At 37.0% G+C, this 22,173-nt stretch overlaps 1 protein-coding gene and 1 pseudogene across 4 annotated transcripts in view; one reads left to right on the top strand and one right to left on the bottom strand.

The window, feature by feature from the left end:
- BRAF (B-Raf proto-oncogene, serine/threonine kinase) overlaps positions 1-22,173 on the top strand; it is a 182,094-nt gene that overhangs the window by 16,393 nt on the left and 143,528 nt on the right. The gene's annotated exons all lie outside the window — the stretch shown is intronic.
- On the bottom strand, positions 10,195-10,269 carry LOC111725909 (annotated as a pseudogene).

The following is a 22,173-nucleotide window of genomic DNA, read 5'->3' on the forward strand; positions in this document are numbered from 1 at the left end:
AGGAAGTAAGTAGAGGATAATTGCCCTAAGGACAATTGCCAATCTGCCCAAATTTGGGCTTTGGTTTTGGTGGACTTCATGGGATGAAGAGGGCAGAAGTTAAGGGCTAGAGTTCTTGTAAAGAAAAGATCAAAAAGAACAACCCCATTTTTAAATGCAATCCTGTGGGCTCTCAGTAGGTTAAGAGTGAAAGAGAACTAAACTGTCTACCCACTACCATATTTAGGGGATTGTAAGGAAGGTTTGGTATAGCAGGCTAAGAAAAAGGAAGTAAAGAAACATCTTTCAAGTTATGACCACAGTTTTAGCCCTTATGCTGATTTGCAGCTCAGGTTTGTTCTGTCTGGGTGGTCCAGGGACCCTCAAGCACTTGATCTTTTTACTTATCTGCTTCATCCCTTAGATCACATTCTGCGCTGTGATCTAAGGATTCTTCCTTGGGCTCACTACCTTCCACATAGTTAACATGTTAGCCACCAAATATGGAATTTTTCACAAGATGTCATACATTGTTTTATCTCATTAGATAGTGTTTAGTCACATCCTATGGCATCTTATATTCTCCGCACAGGGCAATTTTGTTTTTCCACAGTGTTAATTTTATTTACTTTTCTAGTTATCCATGTTAAAATTATCTTGGGCTTGACCTTTATAAGTACACATTTTCTTCAAGGCTTCAAAAAGTGTTTTTAAGTATTTAGCAATTCAGTATTGTTCAGATATTCAGTAAATGTGAGGCACTGCTGTAGTATCAGATACAGAAGATTGTCCCTATCTTTAAATCAACTACAGTGAAATGTAGTTATTTACTTAGAACGCTCAAAGCCCACATTTTGTTTCAGTTTCTTTTCTAAAGAAGAATAATCACACAATACGTCATTTTGGCTTTCCCCTTTCCTGATAAACTGTTATATGTACTTGGATGGATGATTATTGTTATATACTGATTTTATCTACAGTCCTCTCATTCCCCTAACTAGTACTAAGCCCAGTATATATATGCTTTGTGTTAAAATGAAAATAGCTACCCTTTTTTTGAATGTCTCTGTGCCTGTCACTTACTAATCAGGTTATAGACTTTAGCTTAATTAAATCACAGTAAGATAATAGGCATTCCATTTTATAAATGAGCAAGATTTAAGGTTAAGTATAACCTTGTTAATTCATATCAAGAAGTATTTGAATCCAGCTCTAATTCCTATAGTAATCAGAAATAGAGTGATATTTTCTTTCTTTCTTTTTTTTTCTTTAAAAATAGGGGTTTTTTTGGTGCAACTAAAGAAAAGGTGTTCTACCTATAAATTCTACTTTATAAAAACAATTAGGAACTTTTACAAAGAAAATCACAAAACAGACTTTAAAAGGCAATGAATTCCTCTCCTTCTTCACTGCTGGGCTAGAAAAATCAAGCTTTTTCTGCCAGGAATCACAAGTTAGAACTGAGTATTCCCCAAGTGGAAATTATGCAGTGCCACTTCAGGGAAAGACTATTCAAGCTTTCATCTCCAACATCCATAACTAGCTTTTAGAACAGTTAAACCTGGTAGCAGGTTCAAACCTGGCCCTGGCCAAACTGCAACAAAAAATAGCCAGACATTGTGGTGGGTGCCTGCAGTCCCAGCTACTCAGGAGGCTAAGGCAGGAAAATCACCTAAGCCCAAGAGCTGGAGGTTGCTGTGAGCTGTGACATCACAGTATTCTACCTAGGGCAATAAAGTGAGACTCTGTCTCTAAAAAAAAAAAAAAGAAGAACAGTTAAATCCAGCCAAAATAGTTCAGTCTAGGCTTTATGATATAAGGCTATTATGGTCTTGAAAGATGCTAAAAACAGGAAAGACTGATCAAAATAAAAGATATTATTGGAAACTAATAGTCACAAATTGTTAGTTCCTTGCTGTATCTCCCATCTATAAAACACTAATAAAGGGATTATTTTACTGTAAAGAAAATTTTAGTTTCATGTATCACTAGTCAGAACTTTTGTCCTTAGTTATTACAAAATAGGGCCTGTCCAGGGCCGTTATCCAATGACCATTGTATGCCCACAATTTACTTCTGTCTTTACAAACAGAACTTTCATAATTTACATAAGCACATCTGTAGTGAGGTTTAACACTGAGATGCAATCAAACATCCATACTATGTGATTTTTTGCAGACTGCAATGTAGGTGATGTATTTTTAATCCTCTTTCATTTGAGTGACCTTATATAAAAAATAAATCAATAATTTATAAGCTCTGTCTCTAAAAAACATTTTCAAATGTACACATGGAAATGGTTACAGACAGTAAGATTTTTTAGGAAACATTGTCCATGTCCACATCCTCTTGTAATTGCTGTACCATGTTCTCTTCCAACTTCTTTCCTTTGCCTGCAAGAGGGGCTCAGGTAAGATGGATGCTTTACTTGACTTCCTTGATGTCCTGGACTTTCTGTAGCTCTTTATTTTTCTTCAGACTGTTCATTATAAATTTAGCTGGGCGTTTCTGTTTGATCTCTTCAACTCTCTTCATTGCATCAATAGTTTTATATATGTATTTTTAAAAATTATTTGTTTAAAGAACATCTTACGATTGCAGAGACTAAGCCCTACATAAGTGGTAATTTTTTTCTTTTCTTTTCTTTTTTTTTTGAGAGAGAGCTTCACTTTGTCACCCTCGGTAGAGTGCTGTGGCGTCACAGCTCACAGCAACCTCCAGCTCTTGGGCTAAGGTGATTCTCTTGCCTCAGCCTCCCAAAGTACAGGCGCCCACCACAACGCCTGGTTATTTTTGTTGAAGTTGTCACTGCTGATTTAGCTGGCCAGGGCTGAGTTCAAACCCACCAACCTCAGTATATGGGGCCGGCGCCCTACCCACTGAGCCAAAGGCGTCGCCCAAATGTGATAATTTTTTAATGCAGTTTTTATTGTCATAAATGGTTTTTGATCTGTTAGACATTATATTTTAGGATATTTACTCTGGCAATAAATAATGTTTAGACTAACCAATAATTTGCTGTCACAAGATTAAAGAAAAAAAGAAAAGAAAAAATAGAGACTAACCAACAAGTCAGAGAGGTACTAGAAGCAAGGAGTCTAATTAAAATCATGCTATAATTATAAGAGATAATGAAAGTCTGAACTACTGTTGATAGATTTAATACTCTTACAACAACCCTGCAAGGTAACAGGAGGAAGCCAGAGTTCTGAAAGTAAATGACCATTTCAAAAGAGGACCTTTGAAACTTTTTGTGTAATGATTCAGCTGAGTTTGTATGACCAGATAAGAAGGCTGCTGAAAGAAACTGTCATCTCAGTTTCACAAAATCATCACAATTCCAACCCTGATGTAGGTATAAACGAAGCCCCTTCCATCAGTGTAATTATGTCTGGTGGTTGGTTAACTGAAAAGGTCAGTTTAATCAGGGAGTCATGAACAATGACAGGGACTTAAACATTTAAAACTGTAAAATGAATGTTCATTCCCCAGTCTTTGAGGTAAGGCCAATGATAATTCCTTTGAAAATGACCCATACCTACTTTGACAACAAGTAGTTTTTGAAATGGAAAACATCAGTTAACCTAGTGAGCTGGTTAAGTGGAGGTCAGTTAAGAATAGCATATATAAGTAGTATTTTGAGTGAGGCAGTTCTTTGTGTACAGGACTTCTAGTGCATTATGTTCCATGATCTGCAACATTAAATGCCAAACAGCATTCCTCAGGTGCTGTGACTATCAAAATTTTTTCAAATGCCTCCCAGGTACCACCTCATAAACTACTAAAAAAAGGTTGGGAGATGTTGGCCAGATGAAAGAAGAGAACATTAGTAAGGCCAAAGAGTTGGAAGCAACAGGATATACTCTTGAAAAACACAAGAGTCTGATTGGTATTAAGCAGCATTTCTCTAAATATTTCGTAGTATATTTAACACATACTATACTAGCAATGTTCCATAGTCAAGGCAGCTTAGGAAATTCTAATTTAAACAAAAGTAAGTTTCTTTACTACACTTCTCAATTTTTACTTTGCTAATACCTACTCATGAAATCCCAAAGGGGCGCTATAGTACAGGGTATTTCTTGCTCACCAAATCAAGCTAGATGCTTTTTAGATGAATCTCTTAAGATGTGAACTACAGAAATCAAATAAAATTTGGATAACACAGCGTCCCCTCATTCTGAACTCAGAAACTGAACAGGTTAGACAATAAGGAGCATTTATATTATCCTGAAATTCTAGCTGTGCAAACTATCTTTCAGAGAACATGTTGAATAATTAGAATCCACAATATAAACTTGATGAAAAAATGTGCTAGAGCATTTAGTCTGCCACAAGAATTGTGACTGGACACAAGTAGAGAGTCAGAAAAGAACAAGATCACAGAAGACTCTTGACTATGACATTTTAAGGAGTTCTCGCCTGATTTAGACATGTGTTTTTAAAGTAGAACACAATAGAGATGTATAAGGAGATTTATGTTGTTTTTATGCCTGATAATTCTGTAGCCCATGAATCAAGGGGTAATTTTGACTGTCAAGTCTTAATATTTTAAGAAATACATTTCTTAAGGCCATCACTGTCAATAGACAGTGATTCCTCTGATGGATCTGGGCAAAGTTAATGGAAAACCTTCCGAAAAGGATTCACCACCATTGATGCTACTAAGAACATTCATGATTCGTGGGAGAAGGTCCAAATAACACTGATGGGAATTTGGAAGAAATTGATTCCAGTCCTCATGGATGACTTTGTGAGGTTCAAGGTGGAAACAGCAAGAAAACTGGAATTAGAAGTGGAGCCTAAAGGTGTACCTGAATTACATTCCTTTTTATGGCTAAATAATATCTTGTTTGTACATAACACAATTTGTTTATTCATCTGTTGAACATTTTAGGATTATTTCTACCTTTTGGCTGTTGTAAATAATGCTGTTAAGAATATTGGTATGTGAGTATTTGATTACTTGTTTTCAGTTCTTCAGGATATATACCTGCAAGTCTAATAGGTGTGTCATATAATGATTTTACTTTTAACTTTTTGGAGGAACTACTGCAGTATTTTCCACAGCAGCTGTACCATTTTACATTCCCACCTCCAGTATGTCAGGCTTCCTTCCAGTTTCTCTACATTCTCACAAACACTTTCTTTCTTTCTTTTTTTTTTTTGGAATAGGCATCCTTACAAGTGTGAAGAAATATTTCATTGTGGTTTTCATTTGCGTATCTCTAATGACTAGTGATGTTGAGCATCTCTCATATGCTTTTTGGTCAGTTTGTCAGTCTTGGGAGAAATGTCTATTTAAGTCCTTTCTCCATTTCTCCATTTTTTATTTCTTTTTGTCGTTGCTGTTGTTGTAAGAGTTCTCTTTCTGGCTCGGCGCCTGTGGCTCAAATGGCTAAGGCACCAGCCACATACACCTAAGGTGATGGGTTTGAATCCAGCCCGGGCCCACCAAACAACGACGGCTGCAACCAAAAAATAGCTGGACGTTGTGGCGGGCGCCTATGGTCCCAGCTACTTGGGAAGCTGAGGCAGGAGACTTGATTGAGCCCAGGAGCTGGAGGTTGCTGTGAGCTGTGATGTCATGGCACTCTACCCAGGGGGGACAGCTTGAGGCTCTATCTCAAAAAAAAAAAAAAATTCTCTTTCTTTGTACTTTTTAATCAATATAGCTTTACATATTTTGGGGGTGTATGTGTGGTATTTTTATACATGTATGCAATATGCGATGATCAAATCAGGGTAATTGGGATTAACTATCACCTCATTTATCTTTAATTTGTGCTGGGAACATTACAAGTCTTCTCTTCTAGCTATTTTGAAATACACAAGAAATTATAGTTAACTGTAATTTCTCTACAGTGTAGTGTTGAGGGCTAGACTTCATTCCTTCTAACTGTATGTTTATACGTAACCAACTTTTCTCCATTACCCCCTTTCCCTTTCTCTTACTTGTCTCTCCTAACCACTATTCTACTTCCTGGAGATCCTTTGTATATTATGGATACTGGACCCTTATTAGATAAATAACTTACACATGTTTTCTCCCATCATGTAGGTTGTTTTCAGTTTCTTGATAATGTCCTTTGCACAAAAGTTTTTGACTTTGAAAAGGTTCAGATTATTTTTTTCTTTTGTTGCTCATACTTTTGGTGTCATATCTAAGAATCAACTGCTGAATTCCGGGTCATTAAGATTTCCTCCTATTTTTTCTTTCTAAGAGGTTTATCATTTTTGCTATTATATTTATGTCATTCATCTATTTTTAGTTAATTTTTGTGTATACTGTGAAGTAGGGGTGAACATTTAAAACTATAAATTTTCCTGTGGGTTCTATTTTTGCTATGTCACATTAATTTTGGTATGTTGTGTTTTGTGTTTCATTTATCTGAATATTTTCTAATTTCTCTTGTGACTTCTTTCTTGACTTTGTATTTATGAGAGATATTGTTATGAAGTTTCTTTTTTTTGTACTGTCTCATATTAGTGTAAGGGTAATGTTGGCCTCAGAAAGTGATGTGGAAAGTATTCTCTCCTTTTCGGTTTTATGGAAGACATTTTGGAGAATTAGTCTTATTTCTTCTTTAAATATTTGGTAGAATTTGCCATTGAAACCATTTGGATCTAGAAATTTCTTTTTAAAAAGGTTTTAAACTATGAGTTTAATTTCTTTGATAGTTGTAAGACTATACAGATTACCTATTTCACCTTGTGAGAATTTTGTTTTTTTGTCGTTTCTGAGGAATTGGTCCATTTTTTCTAAGATTTGGCATTTATGTTTGTTAAGTTTTTCATACTATTCTCTTATTGATCTTTAAATACCTGAGGGAGAGTTTTTTTATTACTACTATTGGCAGTTTGCTTCTTCTCTTTTTTCTTTGTGAGTCTTGCTAGAGATTTATATATTTTATTAGTATTTTCAAGTAATACTTTTGCTTTCATTAATTTTTTTCTATTTTTTTTTTAACCCAGCCCCGGCCACCTAAACAACAATGACAACTGCAATAAAAAAGTAGCCAGGCGTTGTGTTGGGCGCCTGTAGTCCCAGCTACTAGGAACTGAGGCAAGAGGATTGCTTAAGCCCAAGAATTTGAGGTTGCTGTGAGCTGTGATGCCATAGCACTCTACCAAGGGCAACATAGAAAAAAATTTTTTTTTTACTTTTTTGTTTTCAATTTCATTGATTTCTACTTTCTATTACAGTAGAACCTCTGTAAGTTGACCACCAAAGAACTGTAACAAACTGGTCAACATTTGGAGGTGGTCATCATAAGTAGGGCTACTGTACTGATAATGAACCTGTGATGTATGTCTGGTCTATGAAAATTATGTCAACTGAAGGAGGTAGGTGGTCAATGTAGGGAGATAGTCAACTATGAATATTCTACTGCATTTACGTCCTGTTTCCATTGGGTTTATTTTGCTTTTCTTCAATTTTCTTAAGGTGGATTGGGACCATTTTTATTTTCCAATATAATGTTACAAATTTAATGATGTGAAGTTCACTGTAAGCATACTGTAGTTGCATCCCACAAATTTAATATATAATGTATTTTCATTTAGGTCATTACCATTCAATTGAATAGTGAATTAGCCTTGCAATCTTGTGATTATCGTAATGGTATATTATACTTTTTATAATAGTTGAATTTAGTATACTAATGTTTTGTTAATTATTTTTGCATCTGTCTTTATGAGGGATATTTATGTATAGTTTTGGGACTTCTTGACACACAGATAATTTAGAAGTATGTTTGTTTAATTTCTAAGAGTTTAGGAATTCCCATTTGACTTCCTGTTTGTAGTTTAATTCTGTTATGGTTATAGGACATACTCTGTATTCTTTCAAACTTGTGAAAGTTTACTTTATGACTCATGATATGATCTGTTTCAGTAAATGTACCATATGCATTTAACAAGAATGTGTATTCTGGTGTTGTTGGATTGTTATGTAAATATCAATTAGATCTGGTGGGTTGATGATGCTGTTTGTTTCTTTTATAGCCTTACTAATTTTGTGTCTACTGGTTCTTTTCCTGAAGTTATCACATATAATTATGAATTTGTCTTCATTCATGTTCTGAGTTTTTACTTCATGTTTTTTTTTAAATTCTGTTATTAGATGCATACATGTTAGTATATTTTTCTTGATGAATTAACCCCTTTATGATTGTTTAATGTCATTTTTCTTCCCCTTCTAGTTTTTTTGGTCTGATATTAACATAGCCAGCATGGCTTCCTTTTGATTAAAGTTTTTTCATTAAATGTATTTCCCCATACTTTTACTTTTAAACTAACTGTGTCATTGTATTTGAAATAAGTTACTTATATACTACACATAGTTGGCTCATTTTTAAAACCCTTCTGATAATCTTTGTCTTTTAATTTATATCTATACCATTTATGTTTAATGTAATTTTGATATGTTTGGATTTTGATTCACTAGTAATTTGTTTTGTTAGTCTCCCCTGTTTCCTATTACTGTCTCTTTATTCCTGACTTCTTTTGAATTATTTGAACAATTTTTAGTATTCCTTTTAAATTTACCTATTATAGCTTAAAAAAATCTTTATATAGTTTTACTGATTGCTCTAGAGATTAAAATATTCATTAAGCTTTCACCATCTGTTTAGAATCACTTCTTTTATTTCTTTAGTGGATTATGGAAATGTTAACCTGTTTAGGTTTCTTTATCTCACTTTCCCTCTTTCTCTTATTGTTGGCTGCATATTACATCTGCAGTTATTGGAAGTTTCTGTAGGCAATAGTTTTTCCATTCAACTATTGAACTCAATTAAGGAAACAAAGAGGAGAAAGTTTAAAGTATCATCTTTACTTAGGTATTTACCATTTTGGTTGCTATTCTTCCTGCTGTCCCTTATTTCCTTCTAAAATCATTTTGCTTCTGTGTGAAGAAGGTGTTTTTTATTTTTGTTTTTGTTTTGTAAACAATTCTTTTGAACAGGTCTCCCCATAGCAGATTTTCTTATTTTTAATTTATTTGAAAATAGCCTTGTTCTATGGTGATGGTTGAAAGATATTCTCATTGAATATAGAATTCTAGGTTGACAGTTTTTTGTTTTTCTTTCAGCACTTTAAAGTCTTATGTGACTTCCTTCTGGCCTTCTTGATGAGAAATCTGTAGTCATTTGAAGTAGTATCCCCTATAGTTTATGGGTTGTTTTTCTCTGCTTTCAAGATAATTTCTTTCTTTTTGGGGAGGGAGGGGGTAAAAAGTTGCTTTTTTTTTTTACTGTGGTATTAGGCAAAATTAATAAATGTTTATTCAAGGAATTTCATATGTGATTCTCCTTCTGCTGTCCATCCATGGTAGCCTTAGCATCTCAAAGCTGGAGTCACTTTAAATTTACCCCCAAGACTACCTGAGTCAATCAGTCTGCCTGGTTCTTAGTTTGACACCTTAATCCCATCACACTCAAGAAGGTACAGATTAGTGGGTTGTGACAACACCTAAGGTAAAAACAGATTAATTAGGTCTTTCATACTTTTACCAATTATCTTATAGTTCCTTCTCACAGACCTAACAAATAGTCCTTAGAGTAAAGCAAAACCATGATGTTACTCTGTGAGGTATTTCCAACATATATCCCAGTGCTCATCCTGAGGCCTATGTGGTAGTCTGTTAGTTTAATTCTCAAAGTCTTTCATGTGCTAAATAGGATTAGATTCACACATGTTCAACTCAGGGTTGGGCTCAACAACTTTATGGTGTTTCTTTGCCAAGTCCAACCCTCTCTTCAATCTTTTTGGTATATTCTGGTTCTGGATTTCCACTTTTTCCAGTCCTGCAGCCAGCAAGTTGGAGCTTTAGTTACCCCAGTCTGGCATGCATTTCTTTGACTTAATCTCAAGAAGATCAAGAATTTTTTTTTTTTTTTAAAGTAATGTTGGCCAATATCCCATAGCTCAATCAATTGGGGACACTTCAGAATGTTGGCTCTGTTGAAGATTACATTGTTGTTGTTGGGGGAGGGGGGCGGATTCCTAGTGTGTTGGCTTGGGAGAAGGGAGGGAAAAAAACCTAGACATTGTCTTTGAGCATTACTTATTTCTTTTTCTTTTCTTTGAGCTAGAGCTGGTGGGTTTCCCTTGAGCTCTTTGTTTGTGTTCCACTGCCCCCTTCTGGGTTGGCTGGGAGATATTGGAATATTTTTATTTTTATCTTTATTTAGAAGTAAATGTTTTAATCTCCCAGCGGTGCTCTACAAATTCAGAGAGACTTCTCTAGTAGCAAACTATAGAAATGATCCCTGAGAGTATAGTCTTTGGAATTTTTTTTTTTTTAAGTAAACTCAGTGTTGGTTTGTTGATAATTCAAATCCTGGTCCTCTTTCCTGGTCTGTCTTCTCCTATTTACTTTCATCATTCTCAGTTAGCTGTTCTATGTTCTGTCTAAGATTTATAGCTGGACTAAATCTTTAAGGTGTGTTTCCTCTCTGTAATGTGTGGCTGCTGATGTTTCTGCTTAGTTTATCTAATTTTTTCCCTCCCTTGGTTTTTACTTTTATGCTTGACTTCCTAAGGGTTGCTCTTGAGTTTTCATAGATTACTTAGTATTCAGGGAAACGTTTGTCAGAGATTTTGCTCAAACAATTAAAGATCAGTAAGGTTTCTGTTCTTTTGGTGAGTCTGTGTGCCAAGGAGTGAATTCCAATCTAATTTCTGTCTCTGTGGATTTCTTTATTCTGTATATTTCCTATAAATGGAATCATACAGTATGTGGTTATTTGTGACTGCTTCTTTCACTTTGTACAATGTTTTCAAGGTTTATTCATGTTGTAGTATACATCAGTATTTTATTTCTTTTTATTGTTGAATAAAATTCCATTGACTAGATATCCACACTTTAGTTATTCATTAGCTGATCAAGATTTGGGTTGTTTTAACTTTTTGGTTAATATCCAAATGGTGTTATGAACATTCATATACAAGTTTTTATGTCTTGTCCTGTTGTATACCTCTGTTCTTCTAACACAGTGTATTTTCTATCGTGTAACAAAGTACCAAGGCCTGGTGCTTAAAATAACCACTGAGTCTATGAGCAGGCTACTCTGGGCTGTGCTAAGCTTGACTGTATTCATTTATATGTTTGTGACCAATTGGTGGTTCTCGCTGGCTAGACTGGGATGGCCTTGAGTGGCATAACTTTGTTCTAGTAGGCTAATTCAGACATAGTCTCATAGCAAGACTGGTGAAAGAGCAAGGAAGTTCAGTTATGCAGGAGGACAAGAAGATGTGCATATTTCCATTTTAGCCCTCTGCTTGGATTGTGTTTGCTGATAGTGCCTTGCAGTGTATCATAACAGCAAGGAGAGAAGCCCAGAATCAGAGTGGAAATGGGGTTACAAAGTCATATGGTAAAAGGTGGGCCTAGAGAAGTCATTAATTGGGGTCCTTAATGCAGTCATCTGCCACACTGATTTTGCTCCTGCCTTAATGCTTTCCACATTTGTTTCCCTTCTGTTTGGGCTAGTTTCCTCTTATATACCTGCATAGCGAACTTGTTTCACTTCCTTCGGCTATTTGTCATATACATATATATCATCTTATTAGTGAGACCCTCAAGTTTGACCTTACTACAGAATGAATAGCCACCCACCCCTATCCTGCTCACCACTTCTATTTTTCTCTATTTTTTTTTTTTTTTGTATTCTGTTTGTTCAGTGCTTGTCTTCCTTCAAGTAGAACGTATTCTCCATGAGGTCAGTGACTTAGGTTTAATTACATTGTCTTCATTGCCTGGAACAGTGGTTCTCAGCCACTGTTGCTACTCAAAAATAATTTTATGGTTGGGGGTGTCACCACAACATGAGGAACTGTATTAAAGGGTTGCGGCATTAGGAAGATTGAGAACCACTGGCCTAGAACCTGGTACTCATTTAATATTTATTGAATGAAGAAGTGAATCTGCATTGATCCAATTTTACCTAAATGCTAATTATCTCAAAGTTCTAACCCACCTGTGTGCTATGAAATATATAAAGTGTTAGTTGCTCTTGGTTAGAATACCGAATGATAGAATATTTCTTCTTCTCATAGAGACCTAGGCCATACAATATAAGGGTAGTTCTACTGCTTATTAACTGTCTTGACTTAACCCAAGGGTTTTTTTACTTCCCTGTTTCCTAGTCTGTAAAATAGGGATGATAATAATAGTCCCAGTCTCATTGAGGTGTTAGGAGGAGTTGAATGAATCAATATATATAGTATATGTAAACAGTGCCTAGTAAGCGCAGTGTAAAAGTGATGCAATATCTTGTATCTTGCATGTATATCCCATAATACTTCTGTCACATACTTATTATAATAGTATACGGTGCAGGGAAAATGGAAATGAAAACTGGAGAGATCCTTTATTGATGGAGAAATTACAGTATCTTTTGAAACTGACAGTATTTTTTTTGGAAGGGGAAAAGCTCATAAAGCAAATGAAACAGCTGGATGACATTCTTCCATTGAGTTCACAGTAACATTTGTATCTTTAAAACACTCAAATAAGGGGTGGCACCTGTGGCTCAGTGAGTAGGGCCCCGGCCCAATATACTGAGGGTGGTGGGTTCAAACCCAGCCTTGGCCAAACTGCAACAAAAAAATAGCCAGGTATTGTGGCAGAGTGCCTGTAGTCCCAGCTACTCAGAAGGCTGAGGCAAGAGAATCGCCTAAGCCCAGGAGTTAGAGGTTGCTGTGAGCTGTGTGATGGCATGGCACTCTACCAAGGGCAATAAAGTGAAACTCTGTCTCAAAAAAAAAAAAAAAAAAAAACAAACCCCAAAACACTCAAATACCGTAAAGTACTCTCCATAAAATGTCATTCTTTGTTTCAGGGTTTACTAAAAAAGAACACATAAAACTAGTGAGCACCTATTTTAACTCTTCCATCTCTTGAAAGAGTTTTTTTTAATTGCAGATTTATATGAGAATACAAACAACTAGGTTGCAATGTTTGCATTTGTTAGGTAGAGTCCTTGTTGTAGTTGTGTACCATACCTGGGAGGTGTGCCATATACCCTTACATTGTGCTCATTAGGTGGGAGCACACCCAATTCCCTCCCTTCTCTCTCCTCCCTCCCCCACTCCCTCCCCTTTTTTTTTTTTTTTTTTTTGAGACAGAGCCTCAAGCTGTCCCCCTGGGTAGACTGCTATGGCATCACAGCTCACAGCAACCTCCAACTCCTAGACTCAAGCAAGTCTCCTGCCTCAGCCTCCCAAGTAGCTGGGACCACAGGCGCCCACCACAATGCCCAGCTATTTTTTGGTTGCAGCCGTCATTGTCGTTTGGCAGGCCCGGGCTGGATTTGAACTCGGCACCTGAGGTGTATGTGGCTGGCGCCTTAGCCACTTGAGCCACAGGCGCCAAGCCTCCCTCCCTCTTTTTATCTTGTGTGAGCATGTATTAGTTCGTCTACTGGCTTCATATTAGTATTGAGTACATTGGATACTTGCCTTTCCATTCTTGTAATACTTTACTAAGAAGAATGTGTTTCAACTCCATCCAAGTAAACACAGAAGATGTAAAGTTTCCATCTCTTTTTATGGATGAATAGTATTCCATGGTGTAGGTATACCACAGTTTATCAATCCATTCCTGGGTTGATGGGCATTTAGGTTGTTTCCACATTTTGGCAATCATAAATTGAGCTACAATAAACAACCTAATGCAGATGTCCTTATGATAAAAGGATTTTTTTTCTTCTGGGTAGATGCCTAGTAATGGGATTGCAGGACCAAATAGAAGATCTATTTTGAGTTCTTTGAGGATTCTCCATACTTCTTTCAAAGAAACTATATTAGTTTACAGTCCTACCAACAATGCAAAAGTGTTCCCTTCTCTCCACATCTGTGCCAGCATCTGCAGCTTTGAGACTTTGTGATGTGGGCCATTCTCACTCGTGTTGGATGATATCTCAGGGTGGTTTTGATATCCATTTCTCTGGTGATTAAGGACAGTGAGCATTTTTTTCCTATGTTTGTTAACTATTCACCTTTCTTCTTCAGAGAAGGTTCTGTTCATGTCTCTTGCCCAGTGATAGATGGGATTGTTTGCTCTTTTTTTGTTGATTAATTTGAGTTCTATGTAAATTCTAGTTTTCAACCCTTTGTCACATTTATAACATGCAAATGTCTTTACCCATCCTGAAAGTTGTCTGTTTACTTTAATTGTTGTGTCCCTAGCTGTGCAGAAGTTTCTCAGCTTAGTTAAGTCCCATTTATTTATTTTTATTGTTGTTGTGATTGCCAATGAAGTCTTCATAAAATCTTTCCCCAGACTGACATCGTAAAGAGTTTCTTCTAGGATTTTTATCGTTTCATATGTTAGATTTAAATCTTTATCCATCTTGCTTCAATTTTTGTAAGTAGTGAAATCTGCTGTTTCAGTTTCAATCTTTTACATGTGGTAAAACAACATCGTCTAGCAGTACAATTGCTTCTTCACTTTCCCTGTTAAAGTACATTTCCAAGCTGGGCCCAGTGGCTCATGCCTGTAATCTTAGCACTTTGCGTGGCTGAGGCAGGAGGATTGCTTGAGGCCAGAAGTTTGAGATTGCAGTAAGCTATGATGATGTCATAGCACTTGAGCCTGGACAACAGTGAGACCCTGCCTCAAAAAAAAAGGCCAGCCTTGAAGGAGTTCTACACGGGTCTTCCAAGAAAACAGTTACATCATCCCTACCCACAATCACAAATTAAGAGACCCACTGTGACTCATGATAAGTCTTGCCTACACCAAGAAACTGTGTTCAGCTGCCACAGGCCTGGAGGAGCTTCTTGCCCCGTCACACAACTTGTCTGGAATGTGAGATTTGGTCAATAAATGAATGCACACTTGGCCACCCTCGCCAAAAAAAAAAAGTCATTGCAAACTTCTCATACCTCCTACTCTCATCTATGGATTTCACTTCAAACTTAAGAGATTAGATGTAGCTGTTGTTCTCTTTTTACCACCAATTCTACAAACCTATCTATATCAGTTTTCATGTCTTCCTTTCACTTGTTGTCAAAGACCATCCATAGTAGTCTAATTCCTCTCCTTGTGACTCAGATTCCATCTCTTCTGGCCATCCCTAGAGCTTATTTCCTATGGTTAATATCTCTCTTCCACATCATCATTTTCTTCCCTCTGTTGCATTTTCCCTACCCACCAATATGTTCTATTATCTCCTAGCTGCAATACATTTGCAAATATATGTAAATACAAATGACCAACTATGTACAGATATATAAACCTACACTTCCTAATGTCTTCTAGCTGCTGTCTCATGTTCGTATTCTAGCCAATAGATTTCTAGCCAACAGATTTTCTTCAGCGAATATTTTTTCCTACCTCAATGTCTGTTTCTTCTCCACAGTTTTTAGTGTCTCTCTTCTTTACCAGTGTTATAAATATTGGAGGCCCGAGGGCTGAGCCCTCTTTGCCTGCACTTCCTTGGAGATCTGCTCATCAGTATGCAAAATGACACCAAAAGGCATCTCCAGCCTCATCTCTCCTCCTGAGTTGTAAACCTGCATAGTCAGCTGCCTCCTTGATGATTTAATCTGCCTCTCATTTTAGTGACATGCTTGATTTCTTTCATTCATGGCATCACTGTCCCACCCCCGTTGCTCTAAACTAGACTTTTGGAGCCAGCCTTGATTCTTATTTTTCTCTGTCACTCCTTCCCTATGTCTAATCCATTAGTGAGTCTTTTTTTCTCTACCCTTAAAATACATCCCAGATTCACTAAATTTTCTCTATATTTACCATTTCCACTTTAGTGCAAGCAGTCATCTCAACCAATAGTCTCTACTGATCTTCCCTGCATTCACTCTTGTCCATCCCCCTATGTCCCTTCTCCATTATAGTGATATTAGAGGCACTGTAATATATATACACATATATACACACATACATACATATTACATATATACACACAGACTACACACACACACACACACATACACACATACACATATACACACTGCTCTGGAGTTCTAGTGTCCTGAGTTAAATCTTGACTTCATTCACTAGCTCAGTGGCCTTGAGCAAGATACTCTACACTTTGTTGCCACAATATTCTCATGTATAAAATGGGGATGGTAATTGTTAATAATTAAAATGTAAATCAGATTATGTCACACATACCCACTTTTCAAATTTTAGATTCTTCTTGTACGTAGAATAAAATTCAAACTACTTACCAGGGCTGTTGGGACCCTTCATAAACTGACCTCTTGCCTAACTTTTCTGACACCCTCCTCTCCTGTTACCACTCTTCTTTTGCTTACTATATAGCCACAATTGCTATAAATAATGGTCTACTTTGAAACATGGCTTTTCATGTTTCTTTTGGGGGAGGCAACTTATTCACATCTGTTTTGTGTTTTGTTGTGTGTAAAAATAATGCCTTTAAAAAATTATTTCACCTGGTGAATCATTTGTTTTTTCTTTATAAATACTGAGAACAGAGACCTACTCGATTTTTCTGGTTTTTCAGATACTGGTAAAATTCTTAGAAGTAAATATCAAGGTGAAAAAATAGGGATGTTTTGAGATCTGTTATTCCTATTGAGGCAAGTTTTTAAAATAATTTTTTTTAAGAGACAAAGGTCTTGCTCTCTTACCCAGGCTATAGTGCAATGGTATAATCATAGCTCACTGCAGCCTTGGACTTTTGGGCTTGATCTCCTGAGTACCTTGGACTATATGCATATGCCAAGATGGCAGGCTATTTTTTAAAATTTCTTATAGAAACAGGTCTTGCTTTGTTGCCCAGGCTGGTCTTGAACTCTTAGGCTCAAATGATCCTCCCACCTCAGCCTCCTAAAGTGCTGAGATTATAGGCATGAGCGACCAAACCAAGTGAGGCAATTTTTTGAGAATATACGTGTTAAGAAGGTATGCATTTGCCTATACACTTGATTGGCCATTTGCCTAGGTATAAAATTCTAGGTTCAAAGTAATTTTGCTCAGGACAGTGAAGACATTATTCCATGTCCTTTTTGAAAAGACGTTTTTTTCTAAAACATAATTCACATGCCATACAATGTACTTTGTACAAATCAGTGGTTTTTAGTATATTCACAGAGTTTCACAACCATCACTACAGCTCATTGTAGAACATTTTTATCACTCAAAAAGAAAGCTCCAGACTTATTAGTATATACTGCCCATTCCCAACAACCTACTAATTTTAACAACTATAAGCAACAAGTAGTTGCTTCCATCTCCATTTTTTCTTCTTCAGGATATATAGTGTCTTACTCACTGCTGCCCAGGCTGGAGTTCAGTGGTGGGACCATAGCTCACTGCAGCCTTATATCCAACTCCTGAGCTTAAATGATCCTTCTACCTCAGCTTACTAGAGTAGCTGGGACTATAGACATGTGCCACCATACCTGGCTAATTAAAAAAATTTTTTTGTGTAGAGACAGGGACTTGCTGTGTTGATCGGGCTGATTTCCAACTTCTGGGCTCAAGTGATCCTCCTGCCCCAGCCTCCCAAATTGTTGGGATTATCTTTTATTGTTGCCAATGAAAAGTCTGATGCCAAATTAATTCTAGTTATTTTATAGAACTATTTTTTTTAAGTATTTTTTTATTTTCCTTCACTTTTTTTTGCAGTTTTTGTCTGGGGCTGGGTTTGAACCTGCCACCTCCGGTATATGGGGCCGGTGCCCTACTCCTTTGAGCCACAGGCACCACCCTTTATAGGACTATTTTAGGGTTTCCTTTTCAGCTTTGGATTGCTGAAATTTAATCATAGCAACTAGAACTTATTCAGATATGAATCTTATAACTCATCCTCCTTAGCCTTCCCCAAGGCCTTTCAGTTAGAATACTGGTGTTTTTCTCCACATATTTTTGGTATTTTATTTCTTTATTTCTTCTATTTTCTTCACTTACAACTCTCATTAAATGTATTTTGAACTTTCCAATGTATTCTTAGTATCTCTTCGACTTTTTATTTGTATTGTCCATCTCTTTCTGTCCCCCACCCACCTCCTGGGAAGTTTCTTTATATTATAGATCACTACCATGATCTTTACAGTTACTCACTCCTTCTCCTAAAATGTTTTCTTAATAATAATTTCATTTTCTTCTTGCCCAGTTATTTTATTTATTCATTGTGATCTTTGTCTTTCCTCTTTCTGGATTTTCACAGTGTTGTGATTCCTATCTGCCTGTTTGTAAATCAAGGACTAAGTTGTTAAAGAACTTTGCAGTATGTAAGTCTAGGCTTCTTTTCCAAATGGGAAGTCTGACTTTGAGTTCTCTACAAGTGTTCTGTATTCATTGACCAGCTTTCCTCTAGGGCAGGCATCCTCAAACTGTGGCCTGCAGGCCACATGCAGCCCCGCCTAAGACATTTATTTGGCCTGCCGGGTGTTTTTGCTACCGCTGCCTGTCCTGCTTAGCAGCCAACTCGTCCTGAGGCCCACAGTCCGGCCCTCCAACGGTCTGAGGGACAGTGAACTGGCCCCCTGTTTAAAAAGTTTGAGGACCCCTGCTCTAGGGGGCAGAGATTGTAGAAGGCAGGCTTAATTATTAAGTCCACCCAAATTACAAAAGTAAGGACAGCTTTCATATGTTTTATTTCTGGAAGGAGTTGACCAACATACTACCTCAATACCGTGTCTTTTTCCCTGTCTCCTTTCCCATCTGCTTCTCATTCCTTTCTTGTTTAAAACATATAGAAAAGTATAGGAAGCAATATAACTATGTACTCATTGCCCAGTTTATTGAATTTTGTCTTTTGTTATATTTATTTCAGATTTTTGTAAATAAAAAATATTATAAACATAGATAAAGCACTTACTTTATAGGCTTATCTTTGATTCTACCCTTTTTCCCTTTTTTCTTTTTTTTGAGACAGAGTCTCAGGCTGTTGCCCTGGGTAGAGTGCTATGATGTCACAGTTCACAGCAACCCCAAACTCTTGGGCCCAAGTGATTCTCTTGCCTTAGCCTCCCAAGTAGCTGGGATTACAGGGGCCCACCACAATGCCCTGACCATTTTTTTGTTGTTGCAGTTGGCATTGTTGTTTAGCTGGCCCTGCCAGGCTCGAACCCGCCAGCCTGGGTGTATGTGGCTGGTCCTCTACCCACTGAGCCACAGCACCGCCATACCCTTCCCCTTTTCAAAGGTAACCATTATCCTGAATTTAATGTTTATCAACCCACACATATTTTTGTATTTTTGCCATGGATGTATATCCAGAAAATATAGAATATTGGTTGCGTGTTTTTGTGAACTGTGAAAGGGCCTTTCCTTCAAGATGGAGCCTGAGTAGCTAACTGGGTCAAAATTCAAAATAGAGTCAAGAAGCCATTTACTGATTAGAGGTCACACACATACTCTGTGTTCCCGGAGAACCCACATACTTGCTTCACATTGGGTCTTCATACTTGCTGTTCCTGTTTATGCCACCTGAATCAATAGTTTCCAGGAAATGACCTAACCAATAGACTGTGACCTCCTATCAACCAAGCAGAACTAAACAGGTGTTAGCCAGTTGGAACTAAACAAGTTTGCATCCCTCATTTGCATAGTAGACCAGAGTGGGAATCTGGATGGGAACTTTCTTTATAAAAGACAACCTCTTACTTTGTTCTCTCGTAACACATCTTTGTTTTATGCTGAAGCCTATGTGTGTCTCTCTGGTTTATAAAGTTAGAATAAAGTCTCTTTCCTTTTTTAAAAAGAAAATTCTTTTGTAGTGGATTTGTTGACATTTTAAAGTTGTACATATCCTGCAACTTGCTTTTTCACTCAATGTTATGTTTGTTTTTTTGAGACAGTCTCACTATGTGGCCCTTGGTAGAGTGCTGTGGTGTCACAGCTCACAGCAACCTCAAAGTCCTGGGCTTAAGCAATTCTCTTGCCTCAGCCTCCCAAGTAGATGGGACTACAGGCACCCACCACAATACCTGGCTATTTTTTGGTTGCAGTTGTCATTGTTGTTTAGCTGGCCCCAGCAGGGTTCAAACCTGCCAGCCTTGTATGTGGCAGGCGCCGAGCCTCAATGTTATGTTTTTAGATGTTACTAGTTTTTTGTTTTGACTTAATATGTAGTATTCCATTATACAAACATACCAGTTTGCCAATTTTTATCTTAGGAATATTCATGTTGGTCTAAATATTTTGCTGTTACAATATTACTTCACATATTGTATACTTGTGAATATATAATAGCTAGATGATGGGATATACTCATTAACTTTACTAGATATTGACAACTTATTCTATGATAGTGCCTGTTGTTACACATGCTTACCAATTGTTGGTATTATTGGACCTAAATATTTTGCTGTTTCACTGGAATGAAGTGATTTTTCATTTTAATTACATTTCTGACTACTAATGAGATTATTTTATGTGTTTATTAAACACCCTGTTCTGAATTCTACTTAGTGAACTACTTATTTAGGAATCCTGGCTTGGCACCTGTGGTTCAAGCAGCTAAGGTGCCAGCCACATATACCTAAGGTAGTGGGTTTGAATCCAGCCTGGCCCACCAAACAACAATGATGGCTGCAACCAAAAAACAGCCGGGCTTTGTGGCGGGTGCCTGTGGTCCCAGCTACTTGGGAGGCTGAGGCAGGAGACTCGCTTGAGCCCAGGAGCTGGAGGTTGCTGTGAGCTGTGATGCCACTGCACTCTACCCAGGGGGATAACTTAAGGCTCTGTCTCAAAAAAAAAAAAAATTCTTTGTCCATTTTTTTTTTTATTATTTGACCCTTTTCAAAGGGATAACCATTTACCCCAGCTAGCTGGCAAGCATTCTTACTTACATTCATTTATTCATTTTTAGAAATAAGGTTTCACTATGTGCCCAGGGTACACTTTAACTCTAGGGCTTAAGAGATCTTCCTGCCTCAGCTTCCTGAGGAGCTGGTATTACAGGTATGCACTAGTATGCCTAGCTTAACATTATTTACTGTATAGTCCATCCTGCCCCCCACTAAATTATAGTGCCAGTACAAACTACATACCATGTTAAAAAAAATTACCTGTGACTTTGTTTCTCAGCCCTCTGTTCCATCCCTTTGGTCTGTCTTTTAGTAGCATTGCTCTATAAATCTTTTTTTCTGATAACATCAATTATACCCTCTTTATTATTCAAAATAACAAAAAGGCTATTATTGTGTAGTGCTTGCATAAGAATATTAGATCAGTTTGTCAAGTTCTATGGGAAAAAATCCCTTTGGAGATTTTATGGCACTGCACTAAATTTATTTGGGGATAAATATAATAATACTGAATCTCCCCATGAAAGAATATTTATGTAGGTCTTTGTTAAGCAAAGGGGAATGTGTGCTGATTTGCACGCATGCGCATACACACACACACACATATCTTTTGGTGTAAATGTGAAGTAAAGTCTTACAGAGAAAGGATAAGTATCAGGACACACATAATCCTTTGGCTCTGTTATCCCTATATAGATGTATGGTTAAGCCAGACATACCTAGAATCAATGTCTCCTGTGCGATATAGGAACTTTGAGGTTGATGAAATGGCCTTATTAGAAAGCGGAAGCTTTCTGAGTTCTTGTGGCTCTCATTAGCTTTTTGCTTCCATTAAGTAAACTCAGATCTGCTGAGACAGCTTCCTGATAGGCTACCAAAGGAGGGGATGAAATTAACCTCTAACATAGTGTTTCTCAACTCTCCTAATGCCACAATGTATTTTCATTGTTTAAAAGGGGTTGCGGGGGAGCCCCTGTAGCTCAAAGGAGTAGGGCACTGGCCCCATACACCGGAGGTGGTGGGTTCAAACCCAGACCCAGTCAAAAACTGAAAGAAAAAGGGGGCTGTGACCTACAGGTTGAGAACTGCTGCTCTAACATCCTCTGAGTTTCTGTCTTCTCAGTAGTCGTTCGTATACTTGCATATTATTTTGTTGTTTCCTCCACAAAAGGCTGGGGAATATTTTGTTTGAATTTTTCCTTAGATTCTTTATATTTTCTGTTGCCATCATGAAGAGTATCTTTTCTTAATTCACTCTAGCTAATTCATTGGAATGCTACATAATTTTGTCTCTTTGATTTTGTATCCAACAACCTTGCTAAACTCCTCCATTAGTTTTTATAGTTAATAGTTGTTAGCTCTGATGACTTATACTCTTGATTTTTTTATAAGTAGCATCATTATTTTAATTTTATTTTTTGCATTTTTTTATTTTATTATTTA

The sequence above is a fragment of the Otolemur garnettii genome, unplaced genomic scaffold (genome assembly GCF_000181295.1).
Source record: "Otolemur garnettii isolate 467f Iridium unplaced genomic scaffold, OtoGar3 scaffold00049, whole genome shotgun sequence".
NCBI classification, from domain to species: domain Eukaryota; kingdom Metazoa; phylum Chordata; class Mammalia; order Primates; family Galagidae; genus Otolemur; species Otolemur garnettii.